Genomic DNA, 20,919 nt, shown 5'->3' with positions numbered 1-20,919 from the left:
TGTGACCAAACGAGGAATACATCCATAACATGTATATCATTTATATACACCTGAGCTAGACTTTCTAGTCTTTTCTTTCTTTATGCCAATAATCTTTTGTAGTTTCTCTTTTAGGTTTCCTCATTATTCAGAAAAACACTTCAACATCAATAACTTCTAGGTTTGTTGGTCAAATAACAATAACCTTGAGGTTCTTACTATGAAGTTGATCATCATATGACAAGTGTTCCGGATTTTACTATTAGTAACCTTGTAATATGATGAACAATTTCACTCATAATTTTATCCATTGTATCATGATGACTTTCTGAGACCATGTCTGTACATGCTAGGCTCATAAAGTTTAATCTTAGTATTCGCATGTGCAAATCTGGCTTGCACCCGTTGTATGCACACGTAGAATCTATAACACCCGATCATCACGTGATGCTTCGATACGACGAGTCTTAGCAAAGGTGCATACTAAGGATGATAACTTCATGGATATGCAAATATTATTAGTTCCCCAATAGTTGGAGGATTGGGACGCCTGGCGTCTTCAACCTTCATACATTCCCATAAAACTTATGAGTTTATGTAATCTCACCAAATTATATTCTATCATGTTGCAATAAGGTCTTAGATATCACATATATCTCATACCTTGACTATTTCTGAAAACTAAATTTTCAGCTCCTTACTTTTCAAACAGATTTGAACGGAGACAAGATAACTTTAGGTACTAATTGAAAACATAGCTCTTTGAATCAACAATGTGAGGTTTACTAAAAGTTTGCAATAGGATCTAATTAATTCTTGATTCTTAACAATACGGTACCAATCCGTAAAGTTTCTTGTCAGATTTTAACAGTATTTCTATCTCAATTACAAGACTAGCGCATTGTAGTAAACGGATGCCAATACTACAAAATTAATTCAAAATACTACTCAAACTAAGTTTATGATAATTAGTTCATGTTTTAATCTAATTACTAATGAACTCCCACTTAATACAACATCCCTCATAGTTGTTAAGTGGTACACGATCCAAATCCACTACACCAAAACCGATCATCACGTGAGATGATGTAGCTTCAATGGTGAACATTGTCATGTTGATCATATCATCCATATGACTCGTGTTCAACCTTTCGGTTTCTGTTGTCCTGAGGCCATGTCTGTACATGCTAGGCTCGTCAAGCAAACCCAAGTATTCCGCGTGTGCAACATGGCTTACACCCGTTGTATGTGAACGTTGAGTCTATCACATCCGATCATCACGAGATGCTTCGAAACGACGAACTGTACAACGGTGCATACAAGGGGAGAACACTTTATTATCTTGATATTAATGTGAGGGATCATCTTATAATGCTACCGTCGCGATCTAAGCAAAATAAGATGCATAAAAAGATTAACATCACATGCAGTTCATATGTGATATGATATGGCCCTTTTGTCTTTGCGCCTTTGATCTTCATCTCCAAAGCACAGACATGATCTCCATCATCTTCGGGCATGATCTCCATCATCGTCGGCGTAGCGTCAAGGTTAATGGCGCCGTCTTCATGGTTGTTCACCTCATGTAGCAACTATTACAACTACTTTGAAATACTACTCAACATGAAATTTAAAGACAACCATAAGGCTCATGCCGGTTGCCACAATACAATAATGATCATCTCATACATATTCATCATCACATTATGGCCATATCACATCACCAAACCCTGCAAAAACAAGTTAGACGTCTCTAATTTGGTTTGCATATTTTACGTGGTTTAGAGTTTTCGATAGAGATCTAATCTACCTACAAACATGAACCACAACGGTGATACTAGTGTTGTCAATAGAAGAGTAAATTGAATCTTCACTATAGTAGGAGAGACAGACACCCGCAAAGCCTCTTATGCAATACAAGTTGCATGTCGAACGAGGAACAAGTCTCATGAACGCGGTCATGTAAAGTTAGTCCAGGCCGCTTCATCCCACTATGCCACAAAGATGCAAAGTACTCAAACTAAAGACAACAAGAGCATCAACGCCCACAAAACCATTATGTTCTACTCGTGCAACCATCTATGCATAGACACGGCTCTGATACCACTGTAGGGATTCGTTGCATAGAAAACAAAAATTTTCCTACCGCGAGAACGCAATCCAAGCCAAGATGCAATCTAGAAGATGGGAGCAACGAGGGGATGAACGAGACTAACCCTTGAAGATTTCCAAAGCCTATAAGAGTAGGCTCTTATTGCTGCGGTAGATGATCACTTGCCGCTTGCAAAAGCGCGTATAAGATCTTGATCACGGTGCCACGATCGGGCAGCACCTCCGTACTCGGTCACACGTTCGGTGTTGATGAAGACGACGTCCACCTCCCCGTTCCAGCGGGCAGTGGAAGTAGTAGCTCCTCCTTGAATCCGGCAGCACGACGGTGTGGTGGCGGTGGCGATGGAGTTCTCCGGCGGAGCTTCGCTAAGCGTTGCGGGAGAGGAGGAGGAGTGGGGCGGCTAGGGTTTGGGGAGAGGGGGTTGCCGGCCACTTAGGGGTGCGGCCAAGCTATGGGCTTGTGGTGGTCAGCCCCCTCCCCTATGCCCCTCATTATATAGGTGGAAGCCCCAAGAGTTGTAGTCCAAGTCTTCGAATAAGACCCCAACACCAAAACTTCCCAAAGGTGGGAAACCTACTCAAGGGGGGAGTCCTACCCAAGGTGGGACTCCCACCTTTTCCTTAGGTGGGGTGGCCGGCCACCTCAGGTGGAGCCCACCTGGGACTCCTCCCTTAGGGTTTGGCCGGCCAAGCTTGTGGAGTCCCTCCACCTTCCATAGTGCCTTTATTCCGGACTTTTCTAGAACCTTCTAGAACCTGCCATAAATGCACCGGATCATTTCCAAACTTGGAATATGACTTCCTATATATGAATCTTATTCTCCGGACCATTCCGGAACTCCTCGTGATGTCCTGGATCCCATCCGAGACTCCGAACAAAACTTCGAACTCTATTCCATATTCAAGTTCTACCATTACAACATCAAACCTTAAGTGTGTCACCCTACGGTTCGCAAACTATGTGGACATGGGTGAGAACTCTCTCCGACCAATAACCAATAGCGGGATCTGGAGATCCATAATGGCTCCCACATATTCAACGATGACTTTAGTGATCGAATGAACCATTCACATACGATACCAATTCCCTTTGTCACGCGATATTTTACTTGTCCGAGGTTTGATCATCGGTATCACTCTATACCTTGTTCAACCTCGTCTCCTGACAAGTACTCTTTACTCGTACCGTGGTATGTGGTCTCTTATGAACTTATTCATATGCTTGCAAGACATTAGACGACATTCCACCGAGAGGGCCCAGAGTATATCTATCCGTCATCGGGATGGACAAATCCCACTGTTGATCCATATGCCTCAACTCATACTTTCCGGATACTTAATCCCACCTTTATAACCACCCATTTACGCAGTGGCGTTTGACGTAATCAAAGTACCTTTCCGGTATAAGTGATTTACATGATCTCATGGTCATAAGGACTAGGTAACTATGTATCGAAAGCTTATAGCAAATAACTTAATGACGTGATCTTATGCTACGCTTAATTGGGTGTGTTCATTAGATCATTCATACAATGATATAACCTTGTTATTAATAACATCCAATGTTCATGATTATGAAACTAATCATCCATTAATCAACAAGCTAGTTAAGAGGCATACTAGGGACTCTTTGTTGTTTACATATCACACATGTACTAATGTTTCGGTTAATACAATTATAGCATGACATATAAACATTTATCATAAACATAAAGATATATAATAACCACTTTTATTATTGCCTCTTGGGCATATCTCCTTCAGCATCGCCCCACACAAAGGGCACATCTTTCACATCTCAAAAAAGGGCACATCTTTCTTTGTAAGCTCATTCAGCGACGCAGCAATGTATCCAAAATCTTTCACAAAGCGCCTATAAAACCCAACGAGGCCAATAAAACTCCTCACTCGTGTGACCGTCTTGAGCTGCGGCCAATTCTCAATTGCTTCAATCTTGGCTGGATCAACTTCAATACCCTGTGCAGTAACAACATAGCCAAGAAACGCAACTCAATTTGTGCAAAAGGTGCAATTCTCAAGATTACCATACAAATGTGCATCACGTGAAGCATTGAAAACAGTACTAAAAGATCCAAATGATCCTCCAAAGATTTGCTATATATGAGAATATCATCAAAGTATACTACCACAAATCGTCCAGTAAAAGCACGTAAAACTTCGTTCATTAGTCTCATGAAAGTACTAGGAGCATTAGTTAAACCATAAGGCATTACTAACCACTCATATAAGCCGAACTTAGTTTTAAACGATGTTTTCCATTCATCTCCTAATTGCATACAAATCTGGTGCTAACCACTACACAAATCAACTTTAGAGAACATAATAGAACCAGTCAACTCATCAAGCATATCATCCAAACATGATATAGGGTGACGACATCGAATGGTAATATTATTAATAGCTCTACAATCAGTACACATGCGTGAGGAACCATATTTCTTAGGTACCAAAATAATAGGAACAACACATGGGCTAAGAGACTGACGAATGTAACCTTCACCTTGTAGAACCTGAATTTATCGTTGAATCTCTTTGGTCTCTTTAGGATTAGTGTGATATGGTGCACGGTTGGGCAGCGAAGCTCCTGGAATCAAGTCAATTTGGTGTTCTATCCCACGAATAGGTGATAATCCAGGTGGAACATCTTGTGAGAACACGTCCATGTATTCCTGCAAAAGGTTAGCAACCGCAAGTGGCAAAGAAGGAGGCATATTCTCAAATGAAAACAAAACTTTCTTACAAATAATTGCATAACTTTGAGTATTGTGCACATCAAGTTCAGCAATATCAGATTTGCTAGCAAGAAAACAAGGATTCTTCAAAGGAATTGCAGTAGCATGATTAGAATCAGATTTAGAAATATTCTTATGTGGTACAAAATCTGCAGCAACAATCTGATTTTCACTCTTATGTTTCTCCTCATTTTTACTCTACTAGCTCTAGCAAGAATTTCTTTAGGATTCACAGGTTTGAGACCAATTTTCTTTCCATCATGCATGATAGAATAGTGATTAGTTTTACAATTACGAACAGATTCTCTATCAAATTACCAAGGTCTACCAAGTAACAAACAACAAGCTTGCATAGGTACAACATCACAATCAACAAAATCAGAATATGTACCAATAGTAAAATGCACACGTGTTGTTGTTGTTACCTTGAGCTTACGAGAACTCTCAAACCATTGAATGTAGTATGGATATGGAGGTTGTCTTGTAGGTAGAGCAAGCTTCTCCACCATGTCAAGGCTAGCCAGATTATTACAACTCCCTCAATCGGTGATGATCCGTATAGCTCGATCTTTTACAACGCCTCTTGTTTGAAACATATTGTTGTGTTGATCATGCTCAGCTCAATTGCACACTTAACACACGTTGTGAAACTAGGCTCTTGTATTGATCAGCAGTTTCAGCTCCCATTACCTCCATCCCTCTTTTAGAATCATAATTGGCTCCATCACGTGCAGCAATAAGGGCCAATGTATCTTCATCAAAATCACTTGCGGAATCATATTCTACATCTTCACGCACTGATACGTCGCAAACGTATCTATAATTTTGATGTTTCATGCTTGTTTTACACCAATTACTATATGTTTTAAGGGACTAACCTATTAATAGTTGCAAAAGTGCACAAGTTCTTGGTTTCAACTTTGTTGTGCAGGAAATAGGCAAATATGGAAGGAAATAGCTCATTATGGTGAAATCTGGAATTTCCCGGAATCTGTCCTTGCTGAACACTTTTCCAAGATCGCTTCTGAACTCCATCAAAAAGACGTCCAATGAAAAAGTCTTAAACTACAAAGTTGTAGATAATTTCAAGCCGAACAATTTGGACATCTTATTCGTCCAGAACGGACAACGGATGCATCCGACAGAGCAGAATTAGTGCGGAGGTTCGTGCAGTCTCGGGACTCCGAAAGTTGGTGACGTATTTGACACAAACTCTTTCCATGCCTGGATATTTCGGCCCAGCCATGACTTGTGAGGCTCATGAAGGACATAGGGGAGTCCTAAGAAGGTTCTAGAGGTGCCCAAGAGCCCTTGGATCAAAGGGGCATCCATCCCATGGCCTAGATTGCATCTCCAACACTATATATTGATGGGAAACCCTATTTTTGGAGGCCCCCAAGTATTGTCACGAAAATCCTCCTCCTTGGCAGCAGCCAAGGAGGGGGAAACACTCATCTACACCAGCATCAACTCAAGTAAGAAGAAGGCTAAGGGGCGGCGCTCCCCCATGATGCCGGCGGCGGGGAAGAAGTCCCCCGCGCCGCCGCCGGCGCCGCCCACGCCTCCGCCTCTCGGCGCTCCTCGCTGAGCCCTCCAACGTCTTCACCGCCATCTCCATCACCAACTCCTCATTGTATTCAGTGGTCCATCCTCTCACAAACCTCTGTACCGCCCTATGTAAACATGGTGTTTGATGCTATAAGTTATAATCCTATGATCTATGTCATGTTGCCATAGTTTATTTGTTCTTTGATTGATTGGTTGTTTCTCTTTCGTTCATTAGAGTTGTATGTTGATATGTTACCGTCTTTGGTGCCCATTATATTTGTGTGCGCATGGATCAAGCACCATAGGGCTGGTAGTACTTGTATACTAGAAGGGGGAAGTTCTGCCGGAGTGACAGAAGCCTAAGGACGCGAACCAGATAGTTGCATGTATGGGAGTAAGAGGACCATTTACTTAAGGCTATGGTTGGGGAAACCTTAATGCTTGCTAGTATTTACGGATGTTTGCTAGCAAGCCAATCATATAGTACTTGCAATCCCGGAGGGAGAGCATGTATATTTAGCCTCTCCTACATAGAAAGCTGCATCGAAGACATTGAACCCAAGATCTTAATTAATTGATCTTGGACAAAGCCACCACTATTACCACCGCCTTTCCACACTCATGGTACTGTTAGTTTAGTTTGTTTTATTGCTGCAGCACTAACATTTATTCCGTGTATTTTATTGTTCTGCAAAGTCACCTCTCATACCCGTTATCGCTCTAGTTTTATTTCCTAGATATTGCAAACGCTTAGTGTGCGTAGAGTTGTATCAGTGGTTGATAGAACTTGAGAGAATGTTTATCCTACCTTTAGCTCCTCATTGGGTTCGACACTCTTACTTATCGAAAAGGCTACACGCGATCCCCTATACTTGTGGGACATCAAGACCTTTTCTGGAGCCGTTGCCGGGGAGCCATAGTTAGGTGAATATTTTCGTGTGCACTTGTTTGCTTTATCTCTAACTAGTTTTACTTCCTGTACCTAGTTATTCTCTATCTCTTGTATGGATAGGAAATGCGAATTACAAAAAAAAAATAGTTGTACTTCTTATATAAAAAAATAAAAAAAATGTTTTCAGAAAAGAAAAGTGATTGGAAAGATGAGTAATGGTGAAGTGGGGGTCGACCTTGAACACTTGTGTTCATGCCTGCGAAACCAAAACAATTCTTTACATGGAATCTTTTCATTAAAAACTTGTAAATAGTGTATATAGTGTATATAGTGTACATATCCCGCTGTAAATAGAATGTATAGATAACCCCTAGTTTGTTATGCAAGTTTGTCACTATGCTGCCTAGAAAACAGATTTCCTATGCTCCACTGTAGAAAATTTGAAAAATCACCAGAACGTGATATTGATCTAAAATTTCTTGAGTGCATAGTAGTGCTTCTATCTAACTTTCGTTAGTTCTGACTTTTCTGATTTGAGGTACGTAGACAGATCTAATAATTCAATCTTTACGGAATGATTCTGTTGAGACAGATTTCCTGTGCTGTGCTGCTATATTCGTGAAAAATCTCAGTATGGCATTTTGATATGAAATTTTTTGTGCATAGACCTGAGGTTATGATCTGTCTTTCATTAATCATGAGTTTTTCGATTTGAACTACGTAACTATCTCATTGAGTGACATCTTTACAGAGTGTTCAGTTTTGACTGATTTCTATTCTCTTTGTTTAAATATTGTACTTAGGATACAAAAAAGTTTCCTTCGTTTTCGACGTACGATTGTAATAATAAGAAACCTCAGTATTACAGTGGCTAAATATTTGATAGATTTTATAGAAATTAGGGATACTTGAACACTTATGGATTTTATTTAATGAGTACTAACCTACTAATGAGATTTGTGAAGCTTTATGTGGATGCAGTTTTTAAGTTCCAATCAATATGGTGATATGAGATGAGCAAGAGGATGCAAGAGCTCAAGCTTGGGGATGTGTAGATGGATCCCAAGAGAATATTCAAGAAGATGCAAATATCTAAGCTTGGGGATGCCCAAGGCATCCCCCTATTCATCAACCAACATGAGGTTGTCTCCTTCAAACTCAATATTATCCATCCACATGTAAGCATTGTATATAGATGCTTTTATTATCTTTGGTTTTATCCTATTTAGTTTTATTAGGTTCTTTATTTGGTTCTTGTTTCTTTATCAGTTTCACTTATAATTGGAAAACAACAAAAAAAAGGGCGTTTGAGAGCTCCATCAAATAATCATGCCCATCTTAAATGGCTATAAAGAAAGAGCTTTATGGGAGACAACCCAAGATGTTTATATTTCTGTTATTTACTGTTTTGTTGAGTCTTGGAAGTCATTACTACTGTAATAACATCTCCTTATCATGTTTTTTTTTGTTTTTGTGCCAAAAATTTAAAAAATGGGCCATTACTCCTGGTGCTATGTGAAAAAAATTGATTAGATGTGCCGTTTCGGCAATATATATGGTGTACTATGCAGTTTACTCTAATTATGAATTCTTCTGCTGGTAATATGTATATGAGTTTGAGTTCTGTTTATTCTACATTGCACTGTAAATTTAGTAGTATAATGTACGCTAATGCATTATTAGACAAATGTAGAATAAACATCGCCAATAGGGTGGTCTGAGAGGGAGATGAGATTGCAGATAAATCTGTCTTTCTCAGTTTTCCGCTATCTTTTGGAATGAACCAGTATGCCTCCTTTTTAAATTGGGAGACCCTAACAAATAGCTCTAGCCTCAATTTTCGGTTGCTAAGTTGTGCTGTGCTGAACATATTTTATAATCTGCTGTGGAAAAAAGCCATGGAAGAAGGAAAAAATTCACCACATTGCCAAATGGAGCACAGAGAGGTCGTAAAAGAGAGAATTTAAGCAGATAAGTTGGCTGTTAAGCCACTATCAATCAAAAGAGAAGGCTGTTTAAACTGGCCATGGGCTGCCTTTCTTGCAGTTTCGATATGAATGAATGATATAACTGAATGCTGACTTGTATAGTGGAAATAACAAAAGGAGATATCACTAAATAAATATGTACTTGGGTTTCGGGTATGTTTTTTCATGTTGCATCCGAAGTATAGTGGGCACTAAGTTTGATCAGTTTCTGGTAGATATGCTCATGTGCACGCTCTTGTTACAGTTTACGCTTCTTGGCCACATATTCTATGCATATCTGTTTACACTGGTGGAAAAAGGGCCTTTGGTCGCGGTTCGCAACTGCCATTAGTCGCGGTTGCGCAACCGCGACCAAAGTAGCGCGACTAAAGGCCCCCCCTTTAGTCGTGGTTCCTTACGAACCGCGACTAAAGGCCCGTCCACGTGGGCGCCAGGCGGCCGTCGGGGCGGAGGACCTTTAGTCGCGGTTCTTCTGCCCAACCGCGACTAAAGGCCGCCGCAGGTTTAGGGTTTTAGGCCCCCCCTAAACCTGCCCCCCCCCCCCCCCCCCCTAAACATATTTTCTGTTTAATTTGTATATTGTTTTATTTCTTTTGTGCTTTATTGTAATTTTGAAGGAGTTTCACATATTCTACGGTACTACATATATACATGCATATGAATGTACAATTTCAAACAAATTTGAAATTAGAACCAAAAAGAATTCAAGAGGAATATACAATATATATTCAATATCATCGGATGACCATATACAAGTTTGAACAAGTTTCCATACATAATTTAATGCATGTATAGTTCTACGTCCTCGCAATGGTGTTCTCCTTTAGGATCGAGGACTTCCCTCCTGAACCATCCAGCTAGTTCCTCTTGAAGTGGTCGGAAGCGAGCTTCTGGACTAAGCATCATCCGGAGGTTATTCCTCTGAGCATTGAGATCACTCGGAACGCGCTCAGAGGTGTATCTCCGGATCATCTCACAGACATAGTATCCACACAGATTGGTTCCCGGTGGCTGCATATCGCTACCATTCTTAGCCTTTGACCGCATGAAATTTAGCTCTTTTTTGAATTCACCGACCTTTGTATCTGAGAACCGTCTCCAAACCCTACGAGGCAAAGAAAATTAAATGAACAAGAGAGTTATTAGTTAATTACTTGAAGCCTAATTAGGAAATGAACGAAATAGGCCGATCGATATAGAGCGCAAATGAATGAAAACAATTACTTTTGAATCATTTGTCTCATGTCGGCCCACTCCGCCTTATCTATATTCAGAGAGTCGTGGACGATACATTCTGATTTGTCAACTTTAATTACTAGCAGAATCCAGTGGAACCTGCGGACACGATACATGCACAATACGTCATGCATAACTCATCGATTAGCCGGCCACATACCATGCATGGAGTAAACAAAAGAGAATGTACTCAAGACATAAACACTCACCCAAAATGGTAAGGAAATAGAATATCACTTTTGAGTTCCTGCTTATCAAGAAACCGCCACAGGTCTTTCTCCACGTCGGCGGGGTGATGCTTTAACGTATATCCATTAACGATGTGTGGGTCAATGAACCCAACATCATGGATGCTCCTTACTCTGCATTCCTTAATCTTCAATCTGCATGTATAATAGCGGACACAACAATATAGTTAGGACATATATATATATAGTGCAGGCAATATGAACGAGATGGGGTAGAAATAAATCACTTACAGAACGTAGCAACTGATGATAGATTTGTCGAGCTCGCGCAGATTGAAAAGCTGGAACAATTCACTCAGATGAATTTGTACAGAGTATTGTTTGAAGTGATGCTCATATCCAACTTCCGCATAAATATAATCTTTGGCGTTTTTATGTTTTATGTAACCCTTGTACCAGTTCAGCAGACCTTTCATTTGTGGAGGTAGATCCTCTTCCTGCGCAGGCTCGACGAGAGGCCCATTCTTCACATATGTAAGTACTACCTCCTTCACTGGCGCCTCATCAAGGCCTAACAGTTCACGAAGAGTAATACCTAAGTTGGCCGCTTGTTCTCTGGCACTCGTTACAGTCAATCCCTGTGCTGCCGCAGCTTCTATGATTTCGGGGGCATCCGGACCGGCGGCTGTCACTATAAGCGGGGCAATCGATTGTTTACTTTGTTCCCCGAGCTGGGCAACAACTCGTTTCCCGCTTTGTGCACTTTGTAATTCTGCTTTATCGGCCTCCTCATTCTTCTCCTTGAACATGCGTGCCTGATTCTTTAGTTCACGTGCATAGTCGTCAGGCAGATTCTTCGCGGCTTGGTACGGTGCATTCAAAAATGACTTAGCCCACTTCTTTTGCTCATCAGAATATACTGGCTTGGGCTCGGGCTCTCTTTTCTTCTTGCAGGCCGCCTTCCATTTCTCTAAATCAGCAGTCGCGGCCGCCTCGACTTCCTCGGCACTACGTTCCCAAGGCCTCGTGGGGAGAGGCTTCAGTGATGGCTCCGGTACCTTTGTTTTCTTAGGTACGTAAGGGTCCGGGTTAATAATCCAGGACTGCTGCTTCTGCTTCTTCGCCGGAGGTGGATTGGGGGGCGGCGTCTGCTTACCCGCCCGGGGCGGACTAGGGGGCGGCGGCTGCTTACCCGCCGGAGGTGAATTGGGGGGCGGCGTCGGCTGACGTGAAGGAGGTGTAGGTGAAGCACCACCACCACCACCGCCACCGCCGCCACCACCACCACCGTAGGGGGTGGACTTGTTGGCGCCTCGCCTGGAAACTTGATAAACTTCTTCTGCCATAGAATGAACTGGCGCTTGACATCTCCAAGTCTTGTCGCCCCTTCAGGTGTAGCAATGTCAATGTCCAGGTCCTCAAACCCTTGGACTATGTCCTCCACCGTGACACGAGCATAGCCATCTTGAATGGGGTTGTTGTGGTGGAGTGCTCCAGGTGGTAAAGCACTGCCGATGGCTACCTTCATGGACATGTTCCCGATAGGATAATACAGATGACATGCTTTCATCTCCTTTATATCGTCCACGAGGTAGCGAGGAGGCTCCGGTGCATTAATTTCGACCACCTGTTGCGGTCAGAAACCCACCGGCGAGCAACGACGGGCAACACAGTTGAGCCGGGAACAACTTAGGGCTGCGGCTGGCCCTGGTCCCTCCGAGCGACGGCCCGCAAAGCCTCTGGTACACACGTCCGATGCTGGTGCAAGGGCGTGCCACCTGACCTATACCTGGTCAGGAAGGTGATGGAGATGCCTCGCTTAGTTTCCTGCATGGCATACACGTAAACATTAAATACGAGCCTCGATCGGCTCTCAGGTTATCCTGTGAATCGGCTCAAAGAGCCGATCCACCCATGATTCGTACGAGGTGCACGAATATATGGTGGTCCTGCTTGATCAAGATAAAGCTAAAGCGATATACGATGATTTAGGGTTTTCACCGCATAATCGGATCATCCTACTCACGATTGGGCCTCGCGGTCACGCACGGTGATCGTAAGCCGGTCCTAGACAAGGCCTAAAAACCAACACGAGGTTGATCCCCGGAACATCCTGTCTAGGGCTAGCAAACGACACCCTACGCGTCGCTGGATCCTCCAACCCTTTGTAAGGCCTAACTATTGCAGATATTAAACTAATCCTTGAAGAACAAGGAGCAACCGTAACGGATCGGATCTACTAAATAATGATCAAGCGGGGTGCCGCCCCTACACCTAAGATAGGTGTAAGGGCGGCTAGATGCATAAGGGTTGTACTATGACAGCATATGATACGAAGAACAATACTAACCCTAACACATCTAAGATAACTACGTTGCTCGCCATCAAAAAGGCTTCAGTACGAGCAACGCATGAACAACGAAATAAGCTTGTGCTGCCTAGATCGCAAGATGCGATCTAGGCAGCATGATGCTTACCGGTAGAAACCCTCGAGACGAAGGAGTTGGCGATGCGCCGAGATTGATTTGTGGTGAACGTTGGTTGTTGTTTATTCCATAAACCCTAGATACATATTTATAGTCCAGGGGACTTTCTAATCTAGGCGTGCACCTAACCGTGCACGGGTCAAACTCTATCTTCTAATCTAAGATGCGATCTACTATATTACAGATACAAGGGCAAACTAGCCCAAACTTTGCATATAAGGCCGATTCACGTATTTCTTCCATGTATATTCTTCAAATCCATCTTGTTCGCGGCCCACCTCTGACTCGGTCAAATTCTGGTGATAACACATGCCCCCCTGGTTTTGGAATTGATAATTCCAAAATCACTCTGCTTTTTCTTCGTCGGGTCATGTTGTGGCAGAACAGAACCGTCGCAGTATTCTTCATCATGAGGACTTGCCTTCTCAACTTCTCTGCACGATTTGACAATTTTGGCTCCACCTCCTCGGAAACTGCTCGAGCAATAAATCTCTATTCCATCCCCTTTTATTTAAAGCATCGAACAGTTCACCTCTTCATCCTTCTGCTCCAAATTAGCCGTTAGCCAAAAAACCCTCTCCTTCCATAGCCATGTCGTCTTCTTCCTCCTCTTCCGTTTCTCTCCAATCCTCGTCCTCAAGCGAGTCGATTCCAGGGCACAACCAGATGGAGGCGCACAACAAGCGCGCTCCCAAGCATTGGGACGAACGGGAGTGGGACTTCGATTTCGTGCCAGAGGGCGAGGACCTCGTCTGGTCAGATGGGGCCATGCCCCTAACTGACGGGGAAGATGACCTCCGGTTCCTGATTGACGGAACACTGGAGGCGGAGAGCGACGACGACGACCCTCCCTTCCGGGGTAAATTCACCTCCGTCACCAAAGAAGAAGAAGAGGATGACGAAGACGAAGACATCTCCTCTGACATGAAGAAGGAACAGGAGGACGACACCTCCTCAGACGAACCGCCGCCAAAACGCATCCGGGGCTGGGCTTGGTCAGACGAGGACGATGATGATGACGAGGAAGAAGCCTCTGCTGAAGGTCACAGTAGCAGCAACGAGGAACTCGTCCACAGCAGCAATGACGGCAGCTACCCCAGCGACGGCGAAGACAGCAACAGCCCTTAGAGTAGGGATCCACTAGCATAGGATTAGCAGTAGTAATCTGTTCCCTTTTGTTGAACAATCGGCTTCTCTTTGTAAGAAATCTTATTATTAATGAAAACTTCCTTTGATTTTGCCGATGTCCTCTATGCTGATTTAGCCGACTCTTCCTCATCTGACTTTGTCGACTGTTAGCCTAATCAATGCTCAAGGACTGATGGCAACGCATCGGTCTCTCACGATAATCTGCGAAACAAGCCGATGACGACAGCACTTGGCACAGCCGATCGCAGCAGGCCTGCGATTTGGTCTTGAACAGGCGTCTTTAAGAGAAACCTGGAACTGTCGCTGAATCAGCTTGGATGCTGAAACTGATAACTCTGTAACAAAAGCACCACCCTTCAGGACAGTTGCGATGTAGAGCCAGCCGATTCCAACCAAATTGGCTCTCCAGGGCCAAGAACTTTTCGGGCGAGTTGCCCCCCAAGCCTCATCTAAGGCGAGAACAGTGATGAATCAGCCAAATGTGTTACCATCGGCCTCCAAGTTATAATGCATAACCAGCCGATTCCAACAAAATCGGCTCTCCAGAGCAAAGATTTTTCAGGGCGAGCTGCCCCCCGAGCCTCTTCAGCTCCCATCAAAACGTGGCAGGGAAGCTTATGCCCAAAGAACCGACGCACTGAAAGGGTTCGGAAAGATCAGCAAATTCATACCTTGAACTTAAGAAGTCTTAACATAATGGCTTTCCGACTCCCCCTAGTTCAATCCTTTGCGCCTTGCTGATCAGCTCGGCTCCTCATCTTTGGCAGACTGATGCAACTTCCGGTGAGGATGTTCTGAATTTCTGATACCCTCCAAGACTCTGGACGCAACAACCTCTGAAAGTGACATCGACCAAGCCGCCACCTTAACCCACGCCAGGCAAAAAATGCCATAGCCGCCTGATCCGTTATCGGCTGTGCTCATGCTTCTAGGATAGGTATGCTCCCTTTGTTGGACTCACCCTTAACCTGATCTGCATGCTTACACTGGCACTGCTGAACTTGAAGTCTTGCAGAAGGAGTTGGAGGTCTTGAGAAGGAATTCATCCAGTAGAGCCTCTCCTTGTAACTCAACCACTGCTCCATCGGGCTTCTGCTTATATCAGCTGTACCTCTTGAGTCGATGGCCATGCATCGGCTGGCCGATTTTTCTAATCGGCCCCCAATGTTTCACTGCACACTGCACACATGTTCATCTGACTAGGTGCCCCCCCCGAGCCGAATCTGTCAAGTAACTGCAGATATCGGCTCTGTAGTTTAGCCAAGGCACCGCATTTGCACGTCGGCTCTGGTAGGACCAATGTTGATTCTTCTTAACTCATCAGCCGACGTAAAACCGCTGCCAAGTAGATTGATGTTGAACACAAGCAGAACATGTGGTGAGGATAATTTTGGCCGATTGCTGGAATCGGCCTCCATATTGATCGAAGCGCTCAATGAAGGTTTCGTAACGTTCCTTCATAGATCTTTGGGGCCGATCCAAAGGATCGGCCTCGCCACATTTGCTCATCGGTTTGTTCTTGCTACATGGTCAGGCAAGTGGATAAGACTAGCCTAACTTTGCCCTTCGTCACGTCGATGCGCTCGCAGTCGTCCAAATTGATACCTGAGAGTGGCTCTTGGCCTGCTGCTTCCCAAGCGTTCATGCCAGCCGTTGAAATTTCAGCTGAATCATCGGCCTGGACGACCTCTACCTCATCTCCATCCCACTGTATTACGCATTGGTGCATCGTGGAGGGAATGCAACAGTTGGCGTGGATCCAATCTCTTCCTAGCAGAACAGCATAGGTGCTCTTGCTATTGACGATGAAGAACGTCGTAGGGATAGTTTTCCTTCCTACGGTCAAATCCACGTTCAGAACACCTTGTGCGTCAGACGCTTGGCCGTTGAAATCGCTCAATGTCACGTTGGTCTTGATCAGATCCGAGCTAGAGCGACCCAACCGACGTAGCATAGAGTATGGCATGATGTTGACTGCCGCTCCGGTGTCCACCAGCATCTTATTGACAGGCCTCACATCGATATAACCTCGCAAGTACAGGGCCTTCAGATGTCTGTAACTTCTTTCTCGTGGCTTCTCAAAGATAACCGGCCGGGGGCCGCAGTCAAGTTGTGCCACAGGTGCCTCGTCTAATCCTGGAGCACTGAACTCCGAAGGAAGGATGAACACCATGTTTGTGCCAGCCGATGTTTCATCATCGGCTTTCCTTTGCTTGGGGCGCCACACCATTTTTTGTGGTCGACCCTCTTCATCCAGGGTTTGCTGAATTTTCGCGGCCAGATCAGGCCGCGCCTTTCTTAGCGTGTGCAGGTATAACCTTTCGGTTTCCTCCAAGCCGCGCAATCGCTGAACCCTACGCTTTTGGGAACGGCTGAGTCCATCAGGGCACCACCTTGGCCGGTGGTACCTGTCTTCTTCTTCTTCTCCCTCGTCTTCCAGATCCTCGAGATCTTCCATCCGAGGGGACTCAGCGCGTTTGCTTCGAGGCGGGAGAGGCCCTAAGCGTTGGAACACGGACATGTTGGCTGCCTCCTTCTTCTTCTGGTTACATTCTGGGCAATTGCCGATTGTAGGCAATCGGCTCATTCCTGAATCCCAGCAGTGTCTGAAGAAGGGGCAGTCCCAGTGCCTATCTTCGTCGTCTTGCTCCCTTGATTTTTCTTTGGCACGGCGCTCGTACTCCTCCTCATCGCGATCATGCCGACGATGTCTCCTGGTGTCCCTAGCCAGACGGTCTCTATCATCATCGTCGCTGGATCATCGGCGTTGGCTATACTGACTGACGTACTTGTTGAGGAGGTGATCAGAGAGAGGTCGCTGATATCTTATGTTCTTCACTTCTCCCTCTGTGACGTAGCGCTTGCCATCGTGACGGAGCCGATCGCGTGGAGCGGCCTCCTCTGTGTCCTTGCTACGAGAGCAGCTGCCCTCGTCTCCATCCTTGCCAGAGTGGTGTCCAGGTCCTACCATGTTGATGCTGAACGAGGATCCTGGCTGGCAACCTTCAGGGTAAGTGCACTCCACCATGTTAACGGCGGGGAAGGGGTGGGTGTCGACCTTCATGGCGTACTGGTTGAAAATCAGACGTCCTTGTTCTATCGCCATTTGGATCTGCTGACGCCACACCCTGCAGTCGTTGGTGGCATGGGAGAGCGAGTTATGCCATTTGCAGTATGGCTTTCCGTTCAGCTCCTGTACCGTGGGGAATTTGAGGCCTTCGGGTATCTTCAACTGCTTCTCCTTGAGTAAGAGGTCGAAGATTTGCTCAGTTTTGGTCACGTCAAAATCAAACCCTCTGGGCGGACCTGGTGGCTTAACCCATTTGCAGGACACGGGGGTTGCCCCCCGAGTCCATTCAGCCACTGCTACCTCTTGATCTCCCACAGAGCCTTCGTCTTCATCCGCCTCAACCAGGACTACCGCACGCTTGAATTTGTCCTGGTACAAGTCCGGATGGCGTTGTTCATATGCCGACAGTTTCTGAACCATGTGCGCCAGTGAAGGGTAGTCTGCTTGGGAGGCCATATCCTTGATTTGTGAGGCAAGGCCCACCACTGCCAACTCGACTGCTTCTTTTTCAGTCACACGAGCCGAATAACATCGGTTCCTCAGATTTCTGAAGCGCTGGATGTATTCCGCCACGGTTTCTCCACGCTTCTGACGTATTTGAGCTAGATCGGCAATGCCGGCCTCGGAAGCTTCTGAGTGAAACTGCATATGGAAGTGTTCTTCCAACTGCTTCCAAGTCCGGATCGAGTCCGGTGGCAACGAAGTGTACCACCCGAAAGCCGATCCCGTGAGGGACTGTGCGAAGAACCTCACGCGCAGTGGATCCGACGCTGAGGCCGTTCCTAGCTGTGCCAAATATCGGCTCACATGCTCGATGGAGCTGGAACCATCTGATCCGCTGAACTTGGAGAAGTCAGGGAGCCGATACTTGGGTGGTAGCGGGACCAACTCGTATTCATCGGGGTACGGCTTGGAATAGCCGATTGTCCTCCTTTTCGGCACCATGCCGAACTGGTCCCTCAGGATCGTGCTGATCTGATCCACGGTGCTGGCTGTAGGATTCGAACTCTGAAGATTCGCCGGGGTGGCGTACTTAGCCAGCCATGCTTGCTTTTCCAGCTCTGAGCCAACTGCAGGAGCTGAGCTCTGGAGGTTCGTCGGGGTGCCATATTTAGCTAGCCACGTCTGCTTCTCAAGATCTGTCGCTGACGTTCCTCCTGCTTTCCTAGAAGTCCCTGCTGTCGCGGCCTAGTTTGTGAGTGCCCAGTTACCGTAGTCTGGCACGTATGTGCACGTGTACCCGTGAGGGATCTCCTTAGGCGCCTCATGCAAGAACTGGCAGTCACTAGGGTCACCACCGATCTTGTAGACGACGAATGCCGGTGAATTCGGCACTTCTGGTGCTGCCAACGCAAATGGCAGCGGTGGACGGGACTGGAGTGGCATCTCTCCTTGGTGTGTCCCGAGAGCTGGTCCTGACGGAGAGTACTGGTGCCTCATGATCTCCTGGATCACCCGGAGAGCGACACGCTCCAAAGTGTTCACCAGGTTCTCAGAGTGGCGGTGCAGCGAGTGAGCCACCAAGTAGTTGATCTCCTGACGTAGGGACCTGGTGCGTTCTTCTGACGGGGCAGAGAGGTCTATCCCATCGAGCGCACCATCAGGCGAGAACCCCTTCCACCTGATGCCATGAGAACGGGTTCTGTGAAAAGAGCCGATGAGGTCGGCTTCGAGGATTGCTTTGACCTCGTCATACTTCTTCTTGAGCTCGTCGGTCAGATCCTCGTACGTGACTGGGGTGCCGTCCGCCATCTCAGATGTAGATGGCGATGTGGTTGATGACGAAGCTTGTCCCACCGGGCGTGCCAGAATGTGTTGCGGTCAGAAACCCACCGGCGAGCAACGACGGGCAACACAGTAGAGCCGGGAACAACTTAGGGCTGCGGCTGGCCCTGGTCCCTCCGAGCGACGGCCCGCAAAGCCTCTGGTACACACGTCCGATGCTGGTGCAAGGGCGTGCCACCTGACCTATACCTGGTCAGGAAGGTGATGGAGATGCCTCGCTTAGTTTCCTGCATGGCATACACGTAAACATTAAATACGAGCCTCGATCGGCTCTCAGGTTATCCTGTGAATCGGCTCAAAGAGCCGATCCACCCATGATTCGTACGAGGTGCACGAATATATGGTGGTCCTGCTTGATCAAGATAAAGCTAAAGCGATCTACGACGATTTAGGGTTTTCACCGCATAATCGGATCATCCTACTCACGATTGGGCCTCGCGGTCACGCACGGTGATCGTAAGCCGGTCCTAGACAAGGCCTAAAAACCAACACGAGGTTGATCCCCGGAACATCCTGTCTAGGGCTAGCAAACGACACCCTACGCGTCGCTGGATCCTCCAACCCTTTGTAAGGCCTAACTATTGCAGATATTAAACTAATCCTTGAAGAACAAGGAGCAACCGTAACGGATCGGATCTACTAAATAATGATCAAGCGGGGTGCCGCCCCTACACCTAAGATAGGTGTAAGGGCGGCTAGATGCATAAGGGTTGTACTACGACAGCATATGATACGAAGAACAATACTAACCCTAACACATCTAAGATAACTACGTTGCTCGCCATCAAAAAGGCTTCAGTACGAGCAACGCATGAACAACGAAATAAGCTTGTGCTGCCTAGATCGCAAGATGCGATCTAGGCAGCATGATGCTTACCGGTAGAAACCCTCGAGACGAAGGAGTTGGCGATGCGCCGAGATTGATTTGTGGTGAACGTTGGTTGTTGTTTATTCCATAAACCCTAGATACATATTTATAGTCCAGGGGACTTTCTAATCTAGGCGTGCACCTAACCGTGCACGGGTCAAACTCTATCTTCTAATCTAAGATGCGATCTACTATATTACAGATACAAGGGCAAACTAGCCCAAACTTTGCATATAAGGCCGATTCACGTATTTCTTCCATGTATATTCTTCAAATCCATCTTGTTCGCGGCCCACCTCTGACTCGGTCAAATTCTGGTGATAACACCACCAGAGGCTCCGGTGCAGTAATTTCGATCGTCGGTGCACCAGCCGGTGGGGCCTCCGTGGAAGCCACGCTGCTTCTCCGCTGCTGGCTTCCGAGATCCAATGGATGATCTTCATGCTGCGCCCGAGCTGCATCTCTTTCGGCTACTAGTACACTCACGGTTTTCTTCATGACATCCATTTCCGATGCCAACCGCGCCACAACATCTGCTTCCCGATCCATCTTTCTCTTACGGCTTCTGTAACCGTACGGGTCATCGTTCTGGGGGAACCCTACTTTCCACGGAATGTGCCCCATGCCTCGTACACGTCCTCCGTGTTCAGGATTCCCGAGGGCTTTTGTCAGGGCGTCGTTCTCTCTGTTGAACTTGATCCTCCCCTCTTGAGCATCCCTCATTGCCTCAATAAGCTTTTGGGTGGGTTTAATTATTTTGCCCTGGTAAACACACTCCCATGTCTCCGGGTTCAGCGATCCCCCATGCCCGTACCACCAGCTTTTGGCCCTTGGGTCCCATCCCTCCGTACCTGGATGGATTCCT

General features: G+C 45.9%; 1 pseudogene; it reads right to left on the bottom strand.

Annotated features, from left to right (window-relative positions):
* Nucleotides 1-5,158: 5,158 nt before the first annotated feature.
* Nucleotides 5,159-20,919, bottom strand: part of LOC139831721 (uncharacterized) — a 37,583-nt pseudogene continuing 21,822 nt past the window's right edge.

The sequence above is a fragment of the Lolium perenne genome, chromosome 5 (assembly GCF_019359855.2).
Source record: "Lolium perenne isolate Kyuss_39 chromosome 5, Kyuss_2.0, whole genome shotgun sequence".
NCBI classification, from domain to species: domain Eukaryota; kingdom Viridiplantae; phylum Streptophyta; class Magnoliopsida; order Poales; family Poaceae; genus Lolium; species Lolium perenne.
Note: the sequence above shows the minus strand (reverse complement) of the source record. Positions and strands in the feature narration are given on the sequence as shown.